At 39.8% G+C, this 19410-nt stretch overlaps 1 protein-coding gene across 1 annotated transcript in view; it reads right to left on the reverse strand.

Moving 5' to 3' along the window:
- SYTL5 (synaptotagmin like 5) overlaps positions 1-18846 on the reverse strand; it is a 228208-nt gene extending 209362 nt beyond the window's left edge. Inside the window, exon 1 of the mRNA XM_025371943.1 lies at positions 18379-18846. The gene's annotated coding sequence lies outside the window, so the exon portion shown is untranslated. The remainder of the gene's footprint in view (positions 1-18378) is intronic.
- Between the last annotated feature and the right edge of the window lie 564 nt (positions 18847-19410).

Below are 19410 nucleotides of genomic sequence, written 5' to 3' on the forward strand. Positions count from 1 at the left end.
TACCAAGGTAATGAATAGTTAAATCATAAGCACTTAAATAAAATTAGAAACAGGATCTGCAGGTGAAATTCACAATATTGACTAAGTGGGTTTGAGTGTTCTTTGAAGCAAAGTGTTGATTGTTGTTGTTGGTAGTGGTGTTTTTCTAACACAAGGAGCCCCTCCTACTGCTAGGCACATGAGTTTCATGACCTTTAACCTTTTGAGAATATATCTGAGAATTGTATATAAACACAGATATATATATATGTATATATATGCCATTCTTTCTATATATATAAAATTTATGTTTGTTATAGATTCCATAGTCATATTTTCCCTTTGTAAAACCACTGGACTAGAGGATCAAAGATATTGTTTGAACCTGTAGTCATTTTTACTCTTCAGAATAATAAATGAAACAGTACTTCTTTCGTTCTTGGACACACTACTTAAGGGCATCTTCGTAACCAAGCAGGTGAGAGATTACTACACACCCAAGACTAAACTACTGGAGAAACCATGAACAGATTCTGTAGAACAACGTAGAACAGTGCCTTTGTTATGCCCAGGATCAATTTGTAAACGGCTTTTGCTTCCTCTGGCACAGAGGAAGAGAAAGATTTGAGGACATGAAAAGAATGACTCTTACAGCAGGGGAATAAGTGGACATCTGAAACACAGCTGCAGGCCAAGAGATAAGGAGGGTAAAGACAGTGTGCCTCCCTGCAAAGGGGCAGGGCCAATGGAGTGAAAGCACAATATATCTGATACCAAGTTTTAAATTTCCTTTCTGCATTGTAAATCCCTAATGTTATCCTCAAGCCTTAAACAAGACAACTTTGTGTTAGCTGGGTTTTGAGAAAGAGGCTGTTTTCCACAGTTTGGGGATGAAATGAGTCAGAGAGAGGTAGTAGTGTCATGGAGAACCAGTTACTAGGAAGCAGGGGTAACTGAAAGAAAAGCTGTGATGTATGTGATACTAAGTGAGGGGACAAGAGAAAATTCATGTTAAGCTTGTGACACACGTAAAAATACCCAGGGTTCCTCAATCTTACTGGGAGAGGAAAGTGACTCCCAACATTCTCAAATAATCATGTTCCTAGTTTATATTAAAGGGAGAAGTAATGCAGCCCCTCCACCAATCTTTAAGGACTAAAGAACTAGACACATTTGAATTATACTATAGTGGTGCCTTTGTTTTCAAGGATAATAAAGGGCATTGCCAAAAGGGACGTGTAAGAACAAATGCATACACATGGAAAATTCATTGAGTAGTCTCAGGTCACGGCACAAAATGAAAAGATAATCTGTATTTAAATACTCCATAAAGTATATCCACATTTTCCCTAGACTAATATTTACTTACTTTATTACTTCAAACTATCCCTTAAAAAATGGATCATCAACGGGAAGTCATAATAATTTTGTTTTATTGCTTGCCGTATGGGATTTTCCCCCGAATATTTGGACATTATAACTGCAGACAATTTGAGAATCTTTACCTTGGAGGCTCTCCATCCAACATCATTTTAAGAGAAGGGAAGTGACTTTGCCACAAATATCCCTGATGTTCATCTCCTCTATAAAATCCCCATGCTTAAACTATCACAGGAAGAACTTCCAAAAGAGAAACCAATGTTTTTGTACACCCAATACTTCTGGGCAATTTTCGAAATTTGATTTTCTGATGCTTGAGATGGTGATGAAGTAGTAGGGAAAGGGAGAGGTGTAGCTGATGTACTTAGAAGTGGATGTCTCAGCTATAAAACTAAAAAAGCCAAAACGGGATTATTGTTCCTCCAATGAATAAGAAATGAATAGCATCAGGAAATAAGCAACAGTCATAAAATAATGAATCAAATCCTAAATTGGTAGCATTTCATTGTCAGGGTGACTCACTCCTTTTCCGTCCAACTCATCCTTTCATTAACAAAAGAAAAAAAGTCACTCTGATCATCCAGACTTCTTGAGTATCCAATTTTTTCACTATTACTGTTCTCTCTTATATTTACAGACCTGTTTATTTAATCCAATGAGGTAGAGGCAAAGAGCTTTACACTGTGCTTTGTTGTAAGGAAGCATAGATGGCTACAGAAACAGGGAAATATTGTGGTATAGAAATAGTAGCTAATACTTGGTTAGTATTTACTAAGTGCCAGATAAAAGAGGTAAAGTATTTCTAGTTCTAGATCCTTGAGGAATTGCCACACTGTTTTCCACAATGGTTGAACTAGTTTACAGTCCCATCAACAGTGTAAAAGTGTTCCTATTTCTCCACATCCTCTCCAGCACCTGTTGTTTCCTGACTTTTTAATGATTGCCATTCTAACTGGTGTGAGATGGTATCTCATTGTGGTTTTGATTTGCATTTCTCTGATGGCGAGTGATGATGAGCATTTTTTTTCATGTGTCTGTTGGCTGTATGCATGTCTTCTTTTGAGAAGTGTTTGTTCATATCCTTTGCCCACTGTTTGATGGGGTTGTTTGTTTTTTTCTTGTAAATTTGATTGGGTTCTTTATAGGTTCTGGATATTAGCCCTTTGTCAGATGAGTAGATTGTAAAAATTTTCTCCCATTCTGTAGGTTACCTGTTCACTCTGATGGTAGTTTCTTTAGCTGTGCAGGAGCTCTTTAGTTTAATTAGATCCCATTTGTCAATTTTGGCTTTTGTTGCCATTGCTTTTGGTGTTTGAGACATGAATTCCTTGCCCATGCCTATGTCCTGAATGGTATTACCTAGGTTTTCTTCTGTTCTCAGCAAACTATCGCAAGAACAGAAAACCAGATATCGCATGTTCTCGCTCATAGGTGGGAAATGAACAATGAGATCACCTGGACACAGGAAGGGGAACATCACACACCGGGTCCTATTGTGGCGCGGAGGGGAGGGATAGCATTAGGAGATATACCTAATGTAAATGACGAGTTAATGGGTGCAGCACACCAACATGGCACATGTATACATATGTAACAAACCTGCACGTTGTGCACATGTACCCTGGAACTTAGAGTATAATAATAAAAAAAAAAAAGAGGTAAAGTAACATACCCATATTATAACTGGTAAGTGACAATAGCAGAATTCCAACCACTGTGCTTTACTTAGTGTGAGTTCATATCCTGACTCTGCATTTACTTATAGACCAGATTTGATCTTAATGACATGAATAATTCTGAAGTACTGTATTTTGCAGCCTTGAGGGAATATCATATACTAAATTCCTACTCTTTTGTTTCTTCCACCAAGAGGATGTTGTGGCATTCTTGGTAGCACAATGAGAATAACAGAAGAGGTTCCCGGAGCTATAATTTCTTCCGTTTACTTAAATTTTCTGACCCAGGAAACTCTGAGGTTTCAAGGATCATCTAATGGAATACCTGGGCATCAGGAAGTGCAGTTTCATGTAGGAGTTAACAGCACAGACCTGGGAGACATAATGTCTTGGTTTGAATCTTGGCTCCTCCACTTAATAGCTTGAGATAATAGGTTACTTAACTTCTCCATGACAGTTTCCATATCTCCAAATTGGAATAATAACGGCGCTTACTCTTAGGGTTGTTGTGGGGATTAAACAATAGAATCAGTCAAGCGCATAGGTCAAGGGCCATACTGCTTTAGCACCTCACGCACAGAAAGCACAAGAAGAAAATTGAGATGAAAGACCAATACAGAGCCCTTTCCTCTTTATTACTGGAGGGAAGCAGTAAAATAATCGTGTCACCTTTGTAAGAAAGGGATCATGTGACCCTTTTAAGAATAAGAATGAAGTCAGTAGTCAGGTGGGCCTGTGAAGGAAGCTCCAGGTAAATGCAAGGAATTTTGCTCCTTAAACATTGTGGTTTTTGTGCTAGATGTTCTAGGCATCATATTCCATCAACTGAGGATTTATTGTATCCATATGGCACTGATGTAGGGAATGGGGATACACAGAATTGCAAACCGGTCTATCCTCCAGAAACTATCATTTTAGTTATGAGTAGACATCTTGGGGGTACAGAAGGGCTAGCCTAGATGCTAGATATAGATGCGTTAGAAGTTCAAAGAAGAGAATGGTGGGCAAAGGCTGAGCAAACCAGGAGAATTCTGGATTTGCAGCCAAGTTTTATCTTGATATCATCCAGGCAGATCATAGATGCCAAGAGAGCCAGGGAGGTCCTCTAGGCATGGCAAAGGGTACAGGAAAAATATAGAAATGTATATGATATGACTAGAGTCCAACAGTTCTACCAATTGGCTAGAGGAGAAGATTCCACAGGTAGAGGAGTAGTGGGAGCTGCAGTGAGAGGTGTAGGAGGAAAAACTACCTCCACAGATTTGACTCCATCTGTGGAGGTAGCTTTTCCATGGCCTGAAGTCTTGATTCCAGTTTGGCACCTTGGTGAGCAGAAGTTTCAGACCTTGTCCCAAATATTTTTGGTAAAATACAAGGAAAACTACTTCAGAAAATAACAATAATAATGAGTGGTTATCACAAATTCCCAGTGAGCTGAATGGATTATTATTTCCTATTCAGATTTTTTCATCAATTCCAAAGGATATTAAACCTACTGATCGAATGCGCAAAGCCCATGGCCCAAATAGCATCTTGGCAACATCAGAATACCTTTTGATCCTCCCAGTAAATGCTCTCATCATGTTCCACTGTTGGGAATGTTCACAGATCATATGCTCTTCAGAAGCATATATATATTCCAATAGATTTTCTCCTACTTTTACTGGTAACCAGTCAAGGATTCAGATATTATCTATACAGATATTAGGTATACTTAATTTCTCACCAAGTTTAGTTAAAAAGCACACCTTAAAATACTGCCCAAATGTAATTTTTTTCAGTGCTTTTAGTGTCAGCAACAGCATGGCTTTGTCTATTAAGTTAAAACACAAAAAGGTTACAAAAATGTTTCAGCAAATATTTAGCTAGAACAAGATCTTCAGAAGAAAAATAAAGGAGAACAAGTAAAGGTTTCATGTGACCAATCTTACAAGTGGCACTTTACAAATAAATACATCTATATCCAAAGCCTTTTCATTTTGTGGAAATGTCTTCTATCAATCAGTTAATGACATGTGTCCTAGACCAGACACTGCAGATAACCATTCTAGCTTGTGGTGGGAGTAGAGTTAAAGAGCAAGGGTGAGTTTACAATGTATCAGCCTAATATGGTCACATTTTAGGTATTTAGGATACTTAGATCAAAGGGAATTGGCATATGAATATGGGGCAGACAGAGATTTATTTCTTCCTTTATATTCTCACCATATAAGAATATACAATACACTTCTCTAAGTGTTTTTACTATAGCTTTTTACTCAACTATAGAGAAAGTGAAATGAGGCCAGACTCCTTGTTTACAGTGTCCAATGTAATTAAAATAAAGTGTTGCTTCACCTGGCTACTCACTCTGCCAAATGCCAAGGGAGGAAAAATCAAGGAATACTCCCAGTCATTAATATCAGAATGAAACTGCTTTTCTAGAGCTAAAATTGCCATGTCAAGTTTGGTGTAGAGTAGTCAGGGGGTCCAGGGGTCCTCCCCTCAGGATTCTAAGTCCTGTCAACACCTTGACTCTCTCTATGCAGAGATGGAAGAAACTCAGGGGATCAGGAAGTTGAGTTCTTTTGTCTATGCCTCCATGGCAGATACTGGAGAATGACTCACAGTTTCTCCAAACCCCTTCTAGCAGGCCTTCTTGTACTAGAGATGCTAGAAAGCTAAACACACACACACACACACACACACACACACACACTTTCCAGACTCCCTTGCAGCTAGAGTTCTAATTGTGGTTTATAATCTAGTAGTCGGATGCATCCACAGGATGACTGGAATGAGAACGTGAACTTTGTGCTGGATGTCAGTGATTCTTGCAAGCAGTGAGTTCAAGGCATTCAGTTCATTTGGAGAGCACTGGTGAAGGTTCTAATAGCTGTTCTCTAGAATGACAGATGCTGAGCACCATAAGGCAGCAGGGGTGAACTGTTTGCTAGAAACATTCTGCAGTGTGATTGCTGGTACTTCTGGTCATGTAGCATCCAAACCACCTTCTCTGCCCCTCCCAGAAATTCCTTGAAGTACGATCCTCAGTTATTCATTGCCATAAAATGATGCACAACAACCCTATAATTTCAGTGACATACAAAAATAAGCATTTAGTTATCCCATAAATCTACAGAATTCAGATGACCTGGCCTTGGCTGATTTTGGCTGAGTTTGCTAATATATCTATAGACAGCTGCAATTCAGCTTGCTAAATGCCTGGGGATCAAGTGACTATCAGACAATCCAGGACAGCTTCAGCTGGGGTAACTTTCATGACTTGGCTCTGTACCACGTGTCTCTCATCCTTCAGCAGGCTAGTTTTGGCTCTTGTCATCTTCTTGAAGATGACAGAGGAACAAAACCAGAAGTAGAAGTGTGCACATGCTTTTTCAAGCCTCTATGTGCTTCATATTCACTAACATCTCCTTCACCAAACCAAGTCACATAGTCAACCTTAGAATCAAGGGACATATAGATATTGTCCTTAATGAGAGAAACTACAAAGTCACATGTCCAAAAGGCAAGATTAGGGATGGAGACAATTGGGGCCATAAAAATCGTACCACCCAATACCTTCAAATAAACTCTTCTGCTTAAACTGGGCAGAGGGGATTTAGTTGTTTTCAACTAAAAAACTTAAGTAATATACCCACACTGCTTGATAATCAGGGATTGAAACTCACAATTGTGGGAAAACTACACCAGAAAAAAATCTTGGAAAACTGAATTGTTTGCCAAGCAAATATAGTAACTGAATTAAGAATTCTATGATTGACCTCATGATCTTTGGTTTGCTCCTGCTCTCCCCTTTCTTATTTCCTTTTGTTGCCCTGCTGTCCCTTTCCTGGCCTTTTTCCTTAGAGTATAAAGAAGCAGAATGATAGCTATTTGCTAATAAATGCATTGAAAACGTCTGAAAAAACATCAATAACAGTTAACAGGAGTTGCCGCTGAAGAGGGATACAAAAACATGAAAAGGTGGAAAGTAATTTTCACTGTGTGATCTTTTATGATTGAATTTTTTAACATGTTACTGAATTATTCTTTTGGTGAAAAATTAGACCAAAAATTAGATAAGGAAATGGAAAGAGATAGATGAATAGACCAATAGTGAAACAAATTCTATGTGTAGCTATTGGTTTTACTCTTTTCTGTGCTTAGGAAATATAGGGCTAGCCAGAAATTCATGCCACTGGTCATAAATAAGATTGGAATTGTTTAGTTAAAAAGTCATTACCATGAATCCACACAAACACAAATAAATTATTGAATAAATAAATACATAAATGAAGGAAGGAAGAGACAAATCTTAAGGGCAGAAAAGTTCCAAATAATTTTTGTAAATACCTTCAAGGAGGTGGAACATAATTCCTCATTCCTTAAATATGGGCATGCAGTATGGAAAGGGAGAAAAAAATGTGACTTTATGGTGAAGAAATGTGACAATCACTACTTCAGCCAGGTGATCAAGGTCAACATCAACAATAAGTTATGTTGATAGTATATACCCTTTATATGATGTTATGAGAATGGCACTCCTCCCAAAAACACAGAACCCTAGTCTAATCAGTGAAAACTATCAGACAAATCCCAATTATGAACTTTCAATGAAATGTCCAACCAGTACTCTTTAAAACTGTCAAGATCATCATAAACAAAGAAAATCTGAAAAAATGTTACAGCCAAAAGGAGCCTAAGGAGACACGAAGACCGCATGGGATCCTGGACCAGAATAAGGACATTAGGTAAAAATTCTGAAAATCTGAATAAAACATGAGCCTTAGTTAACGAAGATGTATCAATATTGCTGCACTGTAGCAAATGTGCCATACTGATGTAAGATTTTAATAGGGTAAACTGGATATAGGTATATGTAACTCTCTACTATCTTCAAAATTTTTCTGCAAACCAAAACTGTACTAAAAATAAAGTTTATTAAAAATCCATTACTAATCCTGAAAAAAGTAATTAAAATAATCAATCAATCAGTCATTCAATCAGTAGGTATTGTAGAAGATACAAGTAGCGCTATCTAAACACCTAATCGGACTCATACAAACAGAAACTTCAAACTTGGAGCCAGGTGTTTGTGTAGCTCAGAAAACAGCCATCACAAGATCTACATAGCTCAGTAGTGAGCCCATTTGAAAGCAGCTATGGTATGAATAAATAACTATACCTGATCTGCATAATAAGTGTACAGTACTAGCTTTCCTGTATGCTTCAGCAGTCTTTTAATATATGGGAAAGTCAGGAAAATGCTTCTTTTTCCTTATGTGTTAAGATTGTGCTATCCCTGAAAATAAGTGTTTTTAGTGGAAGGTTAGGAGGGGTGCATGGGCTCCGATCATTACAACTCACCCCAGTGTAAAGGTCTTAAAGGAAACAAGGCTCAGCATGCCAAAGCCCACCTTATGCTGTTGTGTGGGAGCCATTAGGGAGTTATTCTAAAGTGGGCAACTCTTAGTGGGAAAATATAGTGGAGAAGGAAGACTGATGAATCCAAGAGCAAGATCAGATCCTTTGAGAATGAGGCAGGAGTTCCTAACAGAAGTATGGAGACTTGTCTGCAGAAAATTGAAAAGTAAAGTCCTCTTAAAAAGATCTGTGAGGTAAGAATGGAAACTGAGATGACTCTCCTACCCTCCATGAAAGGTTACAGCTAACTGCTTTCTTTGTGGGCTATGGGTTAGATAATATTTGGTATCCAGTTTAAAATTATTTCCCACGTCTGTTGTAGTTTCCTTTGCTTTGCTTAGAGCAAGTTTCTCAATCTGGGATCCACGAACCCCCAAGAATATATCAGTAGAATTTAAAGAGTCCATGAACTTGGAAGAAAAAAAAATGACATCCTTACATTCACTAATCTTTATCTGACATTTAATATTTCCTGCAAGTATGAATGTAAGCAACAAACCACAATGGTATTAGCAGTACCTGTGACTGTCACCAAAGAAACAGATATTTTTCATATCATATTACAGTTATTGTAGATATCATATAATATGTTTCATAATCATTACTACTTTAAAATTTAGGTCATTAGATCCACCATTAGATCTTGTTGCTTAATAACTTAATTAAAAAGTACGTAGATTACTATACTACACAATTGCTTTTAATTTCTGATAACTGTATTTCAATAAAATTTGCTTCCTTTGTAATCCAATGAGTTTGAGTGCATGTATTTAAGCCACTATTTTGATAAGGAGGTCACCGACCCCATCAAAGTTTCCAGGGCACAAATGATTTAAATATTATAAATCCTGGCCCAGAGTTTAAAAATCTGGTACAGTTTTACTGCTTTGTTTGGCAGCATTGTTAAGGAAAGCAAGGAGTAGGTTTGGAAGTATAAAGAAAAAGGTCATGTCAACTGCCTCCCTACTCACTACCATTTTACCACCTCTCAACACACGCCTGTGCACGTGCACACGCGCGCGCATACACACACACACACGAAACAAGGAGGAATGTAGCCCCTGTGTGCTGTACTGAGACAGCAGTAAAATAAGAGGTGGATTGTGCACAGCAAAGAGCAATGGGCAGCTTCAGGACATAGAAGAATCACAGGCAAATGGACACAGGTGCAGAGAGGACACAGCAAACTGTTTTTTTCTAAATATAGTAGAAGATGTGACCCTTAAGGGCCATGAGAAAAAAGGAATCTTGTACCCTGCCATTCTAGTTGATTACAATATACTTAATAACACAAAAGAAAAAAATACATTACATGATGAGAAATATTGACTCTGAGAGCCATTAGTTTAGAGTGAGGGCTAGAGGAGGCTTTTCACTGAGGCTGTCCTTCGTTAGTACAGCATCTTTGTTGGTGATGGTTTCATTTCTTTAAATTATTCCATAAAATTTGATGTATATAAAAGAATCTGTATCACGTTTAAGTAAGTTATAAAGAGTAATACTAAATGAGCTTTTATGAACCCATCACCCCATTCAAGACCCAGAACATCATCAATGTTAGTACCTCTACTACCTGTTCCTACCTTATCCCATCCCTGTCTCCCCAGTACTGTTCTGAATTTTGGGTTCACCTTGCTTTAGGATCTATCATGTGCGTGTGATTCCTAAGAATGTGTTGTGTAGTATTGCTTTTTTTGAGCTTTATAAAAATGATACCCAACTGCATGAAGTTTTTGGTGATTTTGTTAATAATATGCATCAGTGTTCTTGCATAGAGAAATGGTTAATTCATTTTTACTCTGTTGAAATAATTAATATCAAATTTATTTATCATTTTTCCATCAATGGACAATTAGATTATTTCAGAATTTTTGTATTATGAATCATGTTGCTATGGCCATTCCTAAGGAGGGTTCCTGCTTCACATGCAGGAGAATTTGTCTAGGTGACATACCTAGAAGTAAAGTTACTAGGTCATAGGGTATACAAAATGTTCAACTTCACAAGATAGTACTAAATTTTCTTTTCCAGAATGGTACCAATTTGTACTCCTATCAACAAAGTATGAGTTCCTATTGATCCACATTCATCCAATAGTTGGAATTATCAGATCTCATGATGTATTCTCATCTTTGTACACCAAAGAGAGTATTTTGCCTCATCATAGAAGGGACATAAAAATGTCAGCAAGTGCTAAAAAGTTTTGTCAGCATAGCTTACTTCAAGGTTACAAAGAAGGTTATACAGAGGCTGAAACAAGGGTTTCAATGTAGATAATTTGTTTGGGGAAGTGATTCTAGGGAATAGAAGTAGGAAATTCGGGAAAGGAAAAGAAGAGAGAAAACCAATACGGGAGTATATTTTTGAGTTGGTCACAACTGTAGACAACTAGGACTTAATCCTGCTTAGTCAGACCCTCTGAGAATCTCTTGGAAACAAACACTATTAAAATGCAATTGCGAATTATCTGGCCAAGAATGGAGGAGGGACTATTTATCTTAGGCTCCCATCTCACATTAGTTAAGGGTTGGTTCTTGGGCCTTTAACTCCCTCACATTCCATAACACACATGTGTGGGTACAAGGGTGTTCCAACAGGCCTTCCTGTTGAAACATTGAAGAAGTCCTGGGATGAGAAGTGAGATATTCGCTCTGAGGCTAAGGCAAGGCACTCTCTGGTTTTACCCACATAAAGTTGGTTAATGGACTAATGGCTTAACTAAATGGTAGGCTATAAGGCTGTGCAGTGAGGCACAAGAGATGTCCAATAGACATAGCTAGTAAGTGGCAGAGATGAAACTCAAACACATGTATCCATCACAGATCAAAATTAGGTACTTGGCACATAGCATGAAAACATTGTCCACTGCCTACCAATAGCCATCTCTAATTTTCATCTCTGCTGACAGAATGCCAATTGGTTTCAGTAGCAGACAAAGATCTCTGGGGTAGAGCTGGCACAGTAGCTCCATGGTGCCACCACAGGCCCAGATTTCTTCTACCTTTCTGTTCCAACATCTTTAATGCTAGCTTACATCCAGTCAGTCACTCCATGGTCCAAGATGGCTCCAGGCATCATGCCTGCGTTGGAGACTGGCAGCAGGAGGAAGCAGGGGGAGGGACAAAAGGGCCCTCCTCCCAGCCAAATCAACTCCCTTTAAGCAGGCTTCCTAGAAGTACCACCCAACACAATTACCTCTCACTGGTGGAACTCAGTCATAGGCTCACACCTTGATACAAGGGATGCCAGGAAATAGAAACTATTTGCTAGATACATCACTACCAGTAATAAAACTGGTATTCTGTTACTAAGGGAGAAGGTGGGAATAGATATTGCATGGCAACTAAAAGTCCCTGCCACAGTAGTCATTTGATTTAGAGCAGGTTTTTAATATACATGTATCAGTCTTCTTATTTGTAAAATGGAAATTAACATGACTACCTCACAAAGTTGCTATGAGGAAAAATTAGATAATGTAAATAAAATTGCACAGTGCCTGGTATGCAGAAAATACTTAATAAATGCTAGCTGGTATTAATTCACTTCTATGAGTCATCAGCATCAAGGCCTAGCTTTGAGCCAACCCCCAGATAACTGATCTTTATCAGTGTCCCTGCATTTATTAGGTTTGAGGGTGTTGGGTGCTGACTCACCCCCACAACACTCATAAGTGTTTAAAGCTAGAGTGGCGGCTTAGTAATTTACAATGGGAAATATAACTGTGAGGGAGACCAGACACTCTGACCAGGTTATTCTCACCCTGAAGGCAATGAACATGTGGCATACTAAGGTTGATTGCTGAGCATGAAGTCAGGAGAAACGGAATTCATTATACAATTCAGATCTTTAGTGGCATTGGGCCTGTTGTATCCATCTCCGCAATTGGGCTTCTGTTATCTGGTGGTCGGAAGCTCAGGCTAGAAACATGACAGGTAACCTCTTCCCATTGACAGTGCTAGGAGGTGCATTACTGGAAAAATTCACCAAGAATGTGGAACATGTGGAAAAGCTATGAGGGTAAACTAAAACAATTATGGCATAGTAAATCTATTCTGAATAGAAGCCCTATACATTTGGCATAATTTTGGATAAGTTGTAAGTAAGGGAAATACTTTAGCAAGACCCATTCTTTAGATAAGAGGCCCAGAGTAAATGGGGCAGCTAGAAACCTGATTACATCTTTGTTTAAAATATTTATTGGAGGCCGGGCGCGGTGGCTCAAGCTTGTAATCCCAGCACTTTGGGAGGCCGAGACGGGCGGATCACAAGGTCAGGAGATCGAGACCATCCTGGCTAACACGGTGAAACCCCGTCTCTACTAAAAAAAAACAAAAAACTAGCCGGGCGAGGTGGCGGGCGCCTGTAGTCCCAGCTACTCAGGAGGCTGAGGCAGGAGAATGGCGTGAACCCAGGAGGCAGAGGTTGCAGTGAGCTGAGATCCGGCCACTGCACTCCAGCCTGGGCAACAGAGCGAGACTCTGTCTCAAAAAAAAATAATAAAAAATAAAAAATAAAAAAATAAAAAAAATTTATTGGATTGCAAGTTGAATACATTTTTAAGTTTAAAATATAAATATTTTCACTGTTTCATATGGAGATATAAATAAAGATTTAAGAACAATTTAAAACAATATAAAATGCTTTAAATTAAGCAAATAGAAAATCGTAACCTATGTGTATACAATACACACGTGCGTATATGTGTGTGTGTGTATATATAGCACCTATATATAGCACATATATATATATCAAATTTTCTAATAATAGTAGCAAAATGTGAATTTTACTGATCTAATTCTATGAAATCAGGTAAAATATTTTCTTCATATCCAATAATTTTGGGGAGGGGATACTGTTTGATGTAGCTCACTGTTGGTCTCGTGTAGAAACAATTGTGTGATTAAATTAGAAATAATTTAAAATTAATGTTTTTGGGGGAAATTTGCAATGCCTCTTGAAATCTCTAGAATGGTTAATCCTTTAAAAATCGCATTATGAGAAGTATGCAACCAATCTCATAAAATCAACTTTGAGCTTCTAGAAGAGCAAGCTGCAAAATAGCTCTATGATTGGAGAACAAACATGAATAGAGACTAATGGGCTGATGTGTAGCCTCTGTATTTATTCACTTCTATTTGTATGAGATTAAAAGAAATCCCAATACAGCATTTTCTCCCACTTTCTCATCCTTCCTCCTATTAACAGAAAAAGCAATTATGCTTGGCAAAAAGAAAAATGTAATGCTGGCCGGGCACAGTGGCTCACACCTGTAATCCCAGCACTTTGGGAGGCCGAGGTGGGCAGATCACTTGAGGACAGGAGTTCAAGACCAGCCTGGCCAACATAGTGAAACCCTGTGTCTACTAAAAATATTTTAAAAAATTAGCTGAGTGTGGTGGCAGACACCTGTAATCCCAGCTACTCGGAAGGATGAGGCAGGAGTATCACTTGAACCCAGGAGGCAGAGATTGCAGTGAGCTGAGATGGTGCCACTGCGCTCCATCCTGGGCGACAGAGAGAGACTCTGTTAAAAAAAAAAAAAAAAAAAAAAGTAATGCTATCAGCAATTAGAATTACAAACTTCACGTACAATGATGTATATAATGACCCTGACACATCCAATACCATAAAGTCTCAAAATGTCAGAGATACATGGTTTGCAAAGTATCATCCCTATACCAGCAGCATCAACATCATCTAGGAACTTGTTAGAAAGGCAAATTATTGGGCTCTACCCCGACACCTGTGGAATCAGAAATTCTGGGGCTGGATCACAACAATCTAATTTTAACAATTTCTCCAGGTGATTCCGATGTCCATTAAAGTTTGAGAACCACTCATCTAGACAGAACCGTGCTACTTCAAGTACGATCTGTCAACTGGTAACATTGAAATCACTAGGGTCTTGTTAGAACTGCAGAATTTCAGACCCCACCTAGACTTACTGGATTAGAATCTAAATTTTAATAGCGTCTCCAGGTGACTTGTGCGCATGTTAAAGTTTGAGAAATATCATACTTGTCCAATGGGTTCTTTCATGGGCTGAACTGTGTCTTCCCCAAATTCACACGTTGAAGTCCTAGCCTTCAGGGGCTCTAAATATAACTATTTGGAGATAGGCCTTTGACGAGGTAATCAAGTTAAAATTAGGTCTTTAGACTAGGCCCTGACACAATATACGACCAGCATCCTTATAAGATGAGCTTAGGACACAGACATGCACAGAGAAAAGACCGTAGTAAAGATATAGGGGGAAGATGGTCAGGTGCAAGTGAAGGAGAGAGGGCTCAGGATCAACCAACCCTTGATCTCGGACTTCCTGACTCCAGAAGTGTGAGAAGATACATTTCTGTTGCTTAAATCACCCAGTCTGTGGTCCTTTGAATGGCAGTCCTAGCAAACTAATACAGTTTCCAAACTCAGGAGTCATCTAGGGAGTTTTTAAAATATTGATACCTGGTTTCCATTCCCAGAGGTTCCAATTTAAGTGGTCTGAGGATCAGCTCATAAATCTTGATTTTAAAAACCTCTCCAGCCAGGCATAGTGACTCAGGCTTGTAATCCCAGCACTTTTGGAGGCTGAGGCAGGTGGATCACCTGAGGTCAGGAACTGGAGACCAGCCTGGCTAGCATGGCGAAACCCCTTCTCTACTAAAAATACAAAAATTAGCTGGGTGTAATGGCAGGTGCCTGTAATCCCAGCTACTCAGGAGGTTGGGGCAGGAGAATCGCTTGAACCCGGGAGGCAGAGGTTGCAGTGAGCTGAGATCGCACTACTTGCGCTGTAGCCTGGGCAACAACAGTGAGACTCCATCTCAAAAAAAATAAAAACAAAAAACAAACAAAAAAAATCCCCAGGTAATTTTTAATGTGCAACAAAGTTTGAATACCACTGCTAATCTACTCCAGGGGTGTCCAATCTTTTGGATTACCTGGGCCACATTGGAAGAAGAATTGTCTTGGGCCACACATAAAATACACTAACACAATGACAGCTGATGAGCTAAAAAATAAAAAATCGAAAAAAAAAATCTCATAATGTTTTAAGAAAGTTTACAAATTTGTGTTGAGCCACATTCAAAGCCGTCCTGGGCTGCATGTGGCCCACAAGCCGCAGGTTGGACAAGCTTGGTCTACTCCATTCTTTTCACTGATGAGAAATCTAAGACAATTGTAACTCTTAAATTTCAATCTCTTGATACTTGCTTACCTGATCTCCTACCATTATGTACCGAAACTACCTTCTGTAAGTATTTAAGAGAATATTCTACTGGAAAAGAGAAAGTTAAATCAAAGCTGGCAATAATATACACTCTTTTCGTGCTTCAACTTTTTAAGTTTTAGTGTCTGTGTGTGTGTGCTAGGGACCATTTTGAACTTTGTGTGTGTGTGTGTGTGTGTGTGTGTGTGTGTGGTAGTACATCTTCCCCAGTACAGGTATAGGGAAGGTCCCCAAAGATAATCTGTTGAACCAAGTTGTCAGTGCCACTACCTCTCCCTAGGTTCTTCTTTTCCCTCCTGTTAAGGTTCCCTCAAGGCTCCTAGGATCCAAATTAAGGACACTCAGATGCTGTAAACCAGCCTTCCAAGGCATTGGCAGCAAACCACTAACCAGTTTTTTTTTTTTCTTTCACTAAATCCTTTCCCATGTCCCTGTGAACTTTTGAAGCTCCCAAACTCAACACTCCACTCAAAGGACAACTATTTACTGAATATTTACTCTTTTCCAGGAACTCGAGGGTTTGATTCAGACTTAATAGAAACCCTATGAGATTATACACACACACACACACACACACACACACACACACGCGTGCGCAAGGTGCAGTCTCTAAAAGTTAGCACACTCCATAAAAGTGATTTGGCACCCTTAAAATACCATACACCCTTGTGGAGAGGGGAACTCTGCTCTAAATGTGTGCTTTTGCTATGTTGATTAACGTGTAGTATTTTACTTGGCCCGAACATTGATCACAGGTTCAAATAGACTTATCTTCTTGACAGTCTAGTAGACTTTCTGGTTAGTTCCCCAGATACATCACCTACCTGCCTCTCCCTGGCTGCCTTTCCACTATAGAAGCTGAAAAAAACTGATACTTTCCCAGTCTCCTTTGCCACTAAGGGCAGCTATGTGCCCCAGATATTGCCAATGAGATCAAAGTAGGATTCTGTTAGATAAATTTGGGGAAAGATATTTTTTCTTTGATAAGAAAGTTGCATGAGGAAAAATACTCTGACCTTTTCCACCCTGTTTCCTGTCATTGAACATGGGATCAGGACTCAGTGTCTTGAGCTGTTAGAGCCATCTTGAAGCCGTGAGGGTAAGACACTGACTCAGAACCCCGATATTGTTGGGTCACTGAAACAACTCCAGTTATCACCTGCTGTCAGACTTCTCTATTTTTTTTTTTTTCTTTTTGAGAGACAGGGTCTTACTCTGTCACCCAGCCTAGAATGCAGTGGTGCAATCATAGTCCATTGCAGCTTTAAAATCCTGGGCTCAAGGGATCCTCCCACCTCCGCCTCCTGTGTAGCTGGGACCACGGGCACATGCTACTATGCCCAGCTACACTTCTGTAGTATTACAAGCCATGTTTAGTTGGCTTTTCTGTTACTTTCAGCAAAAATAAATAAATAAATAAATAAAAATAAAGTTCAAGTTCACAACAATATACAGATTTTTTCAAATATAGAAAACTCTCATTTATTTAGGACACAGTGTATTCTGAGGATCCACACTTTGAGTATCATTGAATTAAATGACTTATCTTTTAGGAGTGAAGAGAAAGAATGCCCAGGTGGATTTCAAGGAATGGTAAACCTAATCTGGACTGCCAAATTATTTTCTTCATTCATTTTTTTTTAAACAGACCTTACTTTACTAGACTCCAGGGATACAGAGATTAATAAGGCATTACCCTTGTTTTCAAATCAATGTTATTACTCTAAGCAAGATGGATATGTAAACCAAGAATCATAAGGTGGTAAGAGCTAAGACAGAGGTATGTAGAGGAGAGGAGTTATGTTATCAGAGAAGTGGGAAGCTTAACGGCTCCCTGGGGAGGACATTGGAAGAGGATCATGGAAGCTTCCATTCAACTCTAAAAAATTATTCCAGTGATCTGACTAAACATGTAAGGTTTTATTAATTTTATTTCAAGGAGGGGTCTTTTCTATAATTATAGGTTATAAAACAAATGGCAATTCAAGAAAGATCAGGGATTAATCAACTGCCAGAAAAGAGTCCCCCATCCATTTTTCTCTCCCACAAAGCAAGACAAAAACATGGTTTCGTGTGTGCATGTTGGGGGTGGGGGGGCGGTGGTGTGCATATCAACAGGGTTGTTTTCTAGAATAGAATACTTCCGTGTTGTGAATTAAGACCACCTGTTAACATTGCATCAAACCAAACAATTTGATGGTAAAGCAATCAATCATCAACATGAACCACAAATTCATGCATTCCAGGAGATGCTCTCCTCTGCTCCTTTTAAGCAAAAATGACAATAATTAGTATTTACTTAACAGTCACAGAAACATTTTGCATTTAGTGATAGAGAAAGGGGAAATATCTCCCCCCCTCCACCACACCACCAAAATGTTTTTCTAAAAGTGGTTAATAGAAGGAACTCCCTAACCTTAGAGGAGAAACTAACACGTAGTTTTGCACTGTTAAATCCTTATAAGAAACAGAACAGGTCCTCACTGGTTGTCTTGCAAGGGAATAATAGGCTTTGGAGCATATCTGAAAATAGAGAAAATAAAACCAGCAATAGTCTTCTAAAATTTTCCTGGAATACAATACGTTAAAAAATAAAACATTCAATAGTGTCCTTCAATGAATGTTTCAACATTGTGGCATTCACACTAATTGTGCCTCCGGAACATTTTGATTCAGTCAATGATAGCGAGATAGATATGCAACAACTGCAGTTACCTTAAGCGCTGGCATGTCCTGGGCTGGAGAGGGTTGTTCCAAGATCCCAACTCAGGCTACAGTAAAACATCTGCCACCTCGCAGAGAATGAAGAAGCCACTCTGGCAAAGGATCCCGGCTAAGCCCTCTGACTCTCCTGTCCCCACCTCTAAGAATTACACCGGAGGAAAGTGGGGGAGGAGGGAAATACACGAAACAAACAAAACATTCCTAGCTCCATAAACGCCGCATTCGGACATGTGAAGGTACTTGGGAAATTAAGAATATGGCCCCAGAGTTTTGTTTATCTGCGGTCTGAGCATAGATTTTATATTCTCTGTTGCGTTTTTTAAATCTAACTTTCTGTCTCCAATGGAGAGAGCCAGAGGGAGGAAGCAAAGGCAGACAGACACAGACTGGAAGACCCCCACCCCGCGAGTCCCCCAAACAGTAAGCATCAGAAGACGAGAAACTTGCCTGGACCTCACCTAGACTGAGAAGCAGCTGGTCCAGCCTCTGGAGGGGGTCAGCCTGCTGGGATGAGTCGCTGAAGCTGGAGCTGAAATGCAGACCCCAGGCGGGAGGCAAAGTCCCGCTCCTAACCCAGGGGAACAGAGTGACTCACGCGCTTGGCTTCCGCCTCTGGGCGCTGTGCGCCCCTCTCCCTCCCCACCCCCAGCAAGTACCAGGACCTAGTGCCTCATGAGAGGCGGTCTCCAGGCGCCCCTGTCCACGGGGCTCACAGCCGGCTGCCCCCAGGCGGCGGCGCCAGAGTCGCGCTAGGCACAGCCCGCCCCTCAAGGCAACCGCCCGCTGCCAAGGGGTGAGAGCCTCCTCCGTGGATCTCACTCTTCTCGGCTCCCCGCCACCCCAGAACCCCCTGACCCCGGGCTGACCATTTGAGCTCAACACACCTTTCATATACTACCTGGACGCGGCCTTGCAAAGTCCCTCCTGCAGGCTGTGCCAAACGGGCTTCAGGAGGTACAACCAGCCCCAGGACTTACAACCGGTCTGAAAAGACCCCACCCCCGCCATCCTTGGTCTCCACCT

Source organism: Theropithecus gelada, chromosome X, assembly GCF_003255815.1.
Source record: "Theropithecus gelada isolate Dixy chromosome X, Tgel_1.0, whole genome shotgun sequence".
Lineage (NCBI taxonomy): Eukaryota > Metazoa > Chordata > Mammalia > Primates > Cercopithecidae > Theropithecus > Theropithecus gelada.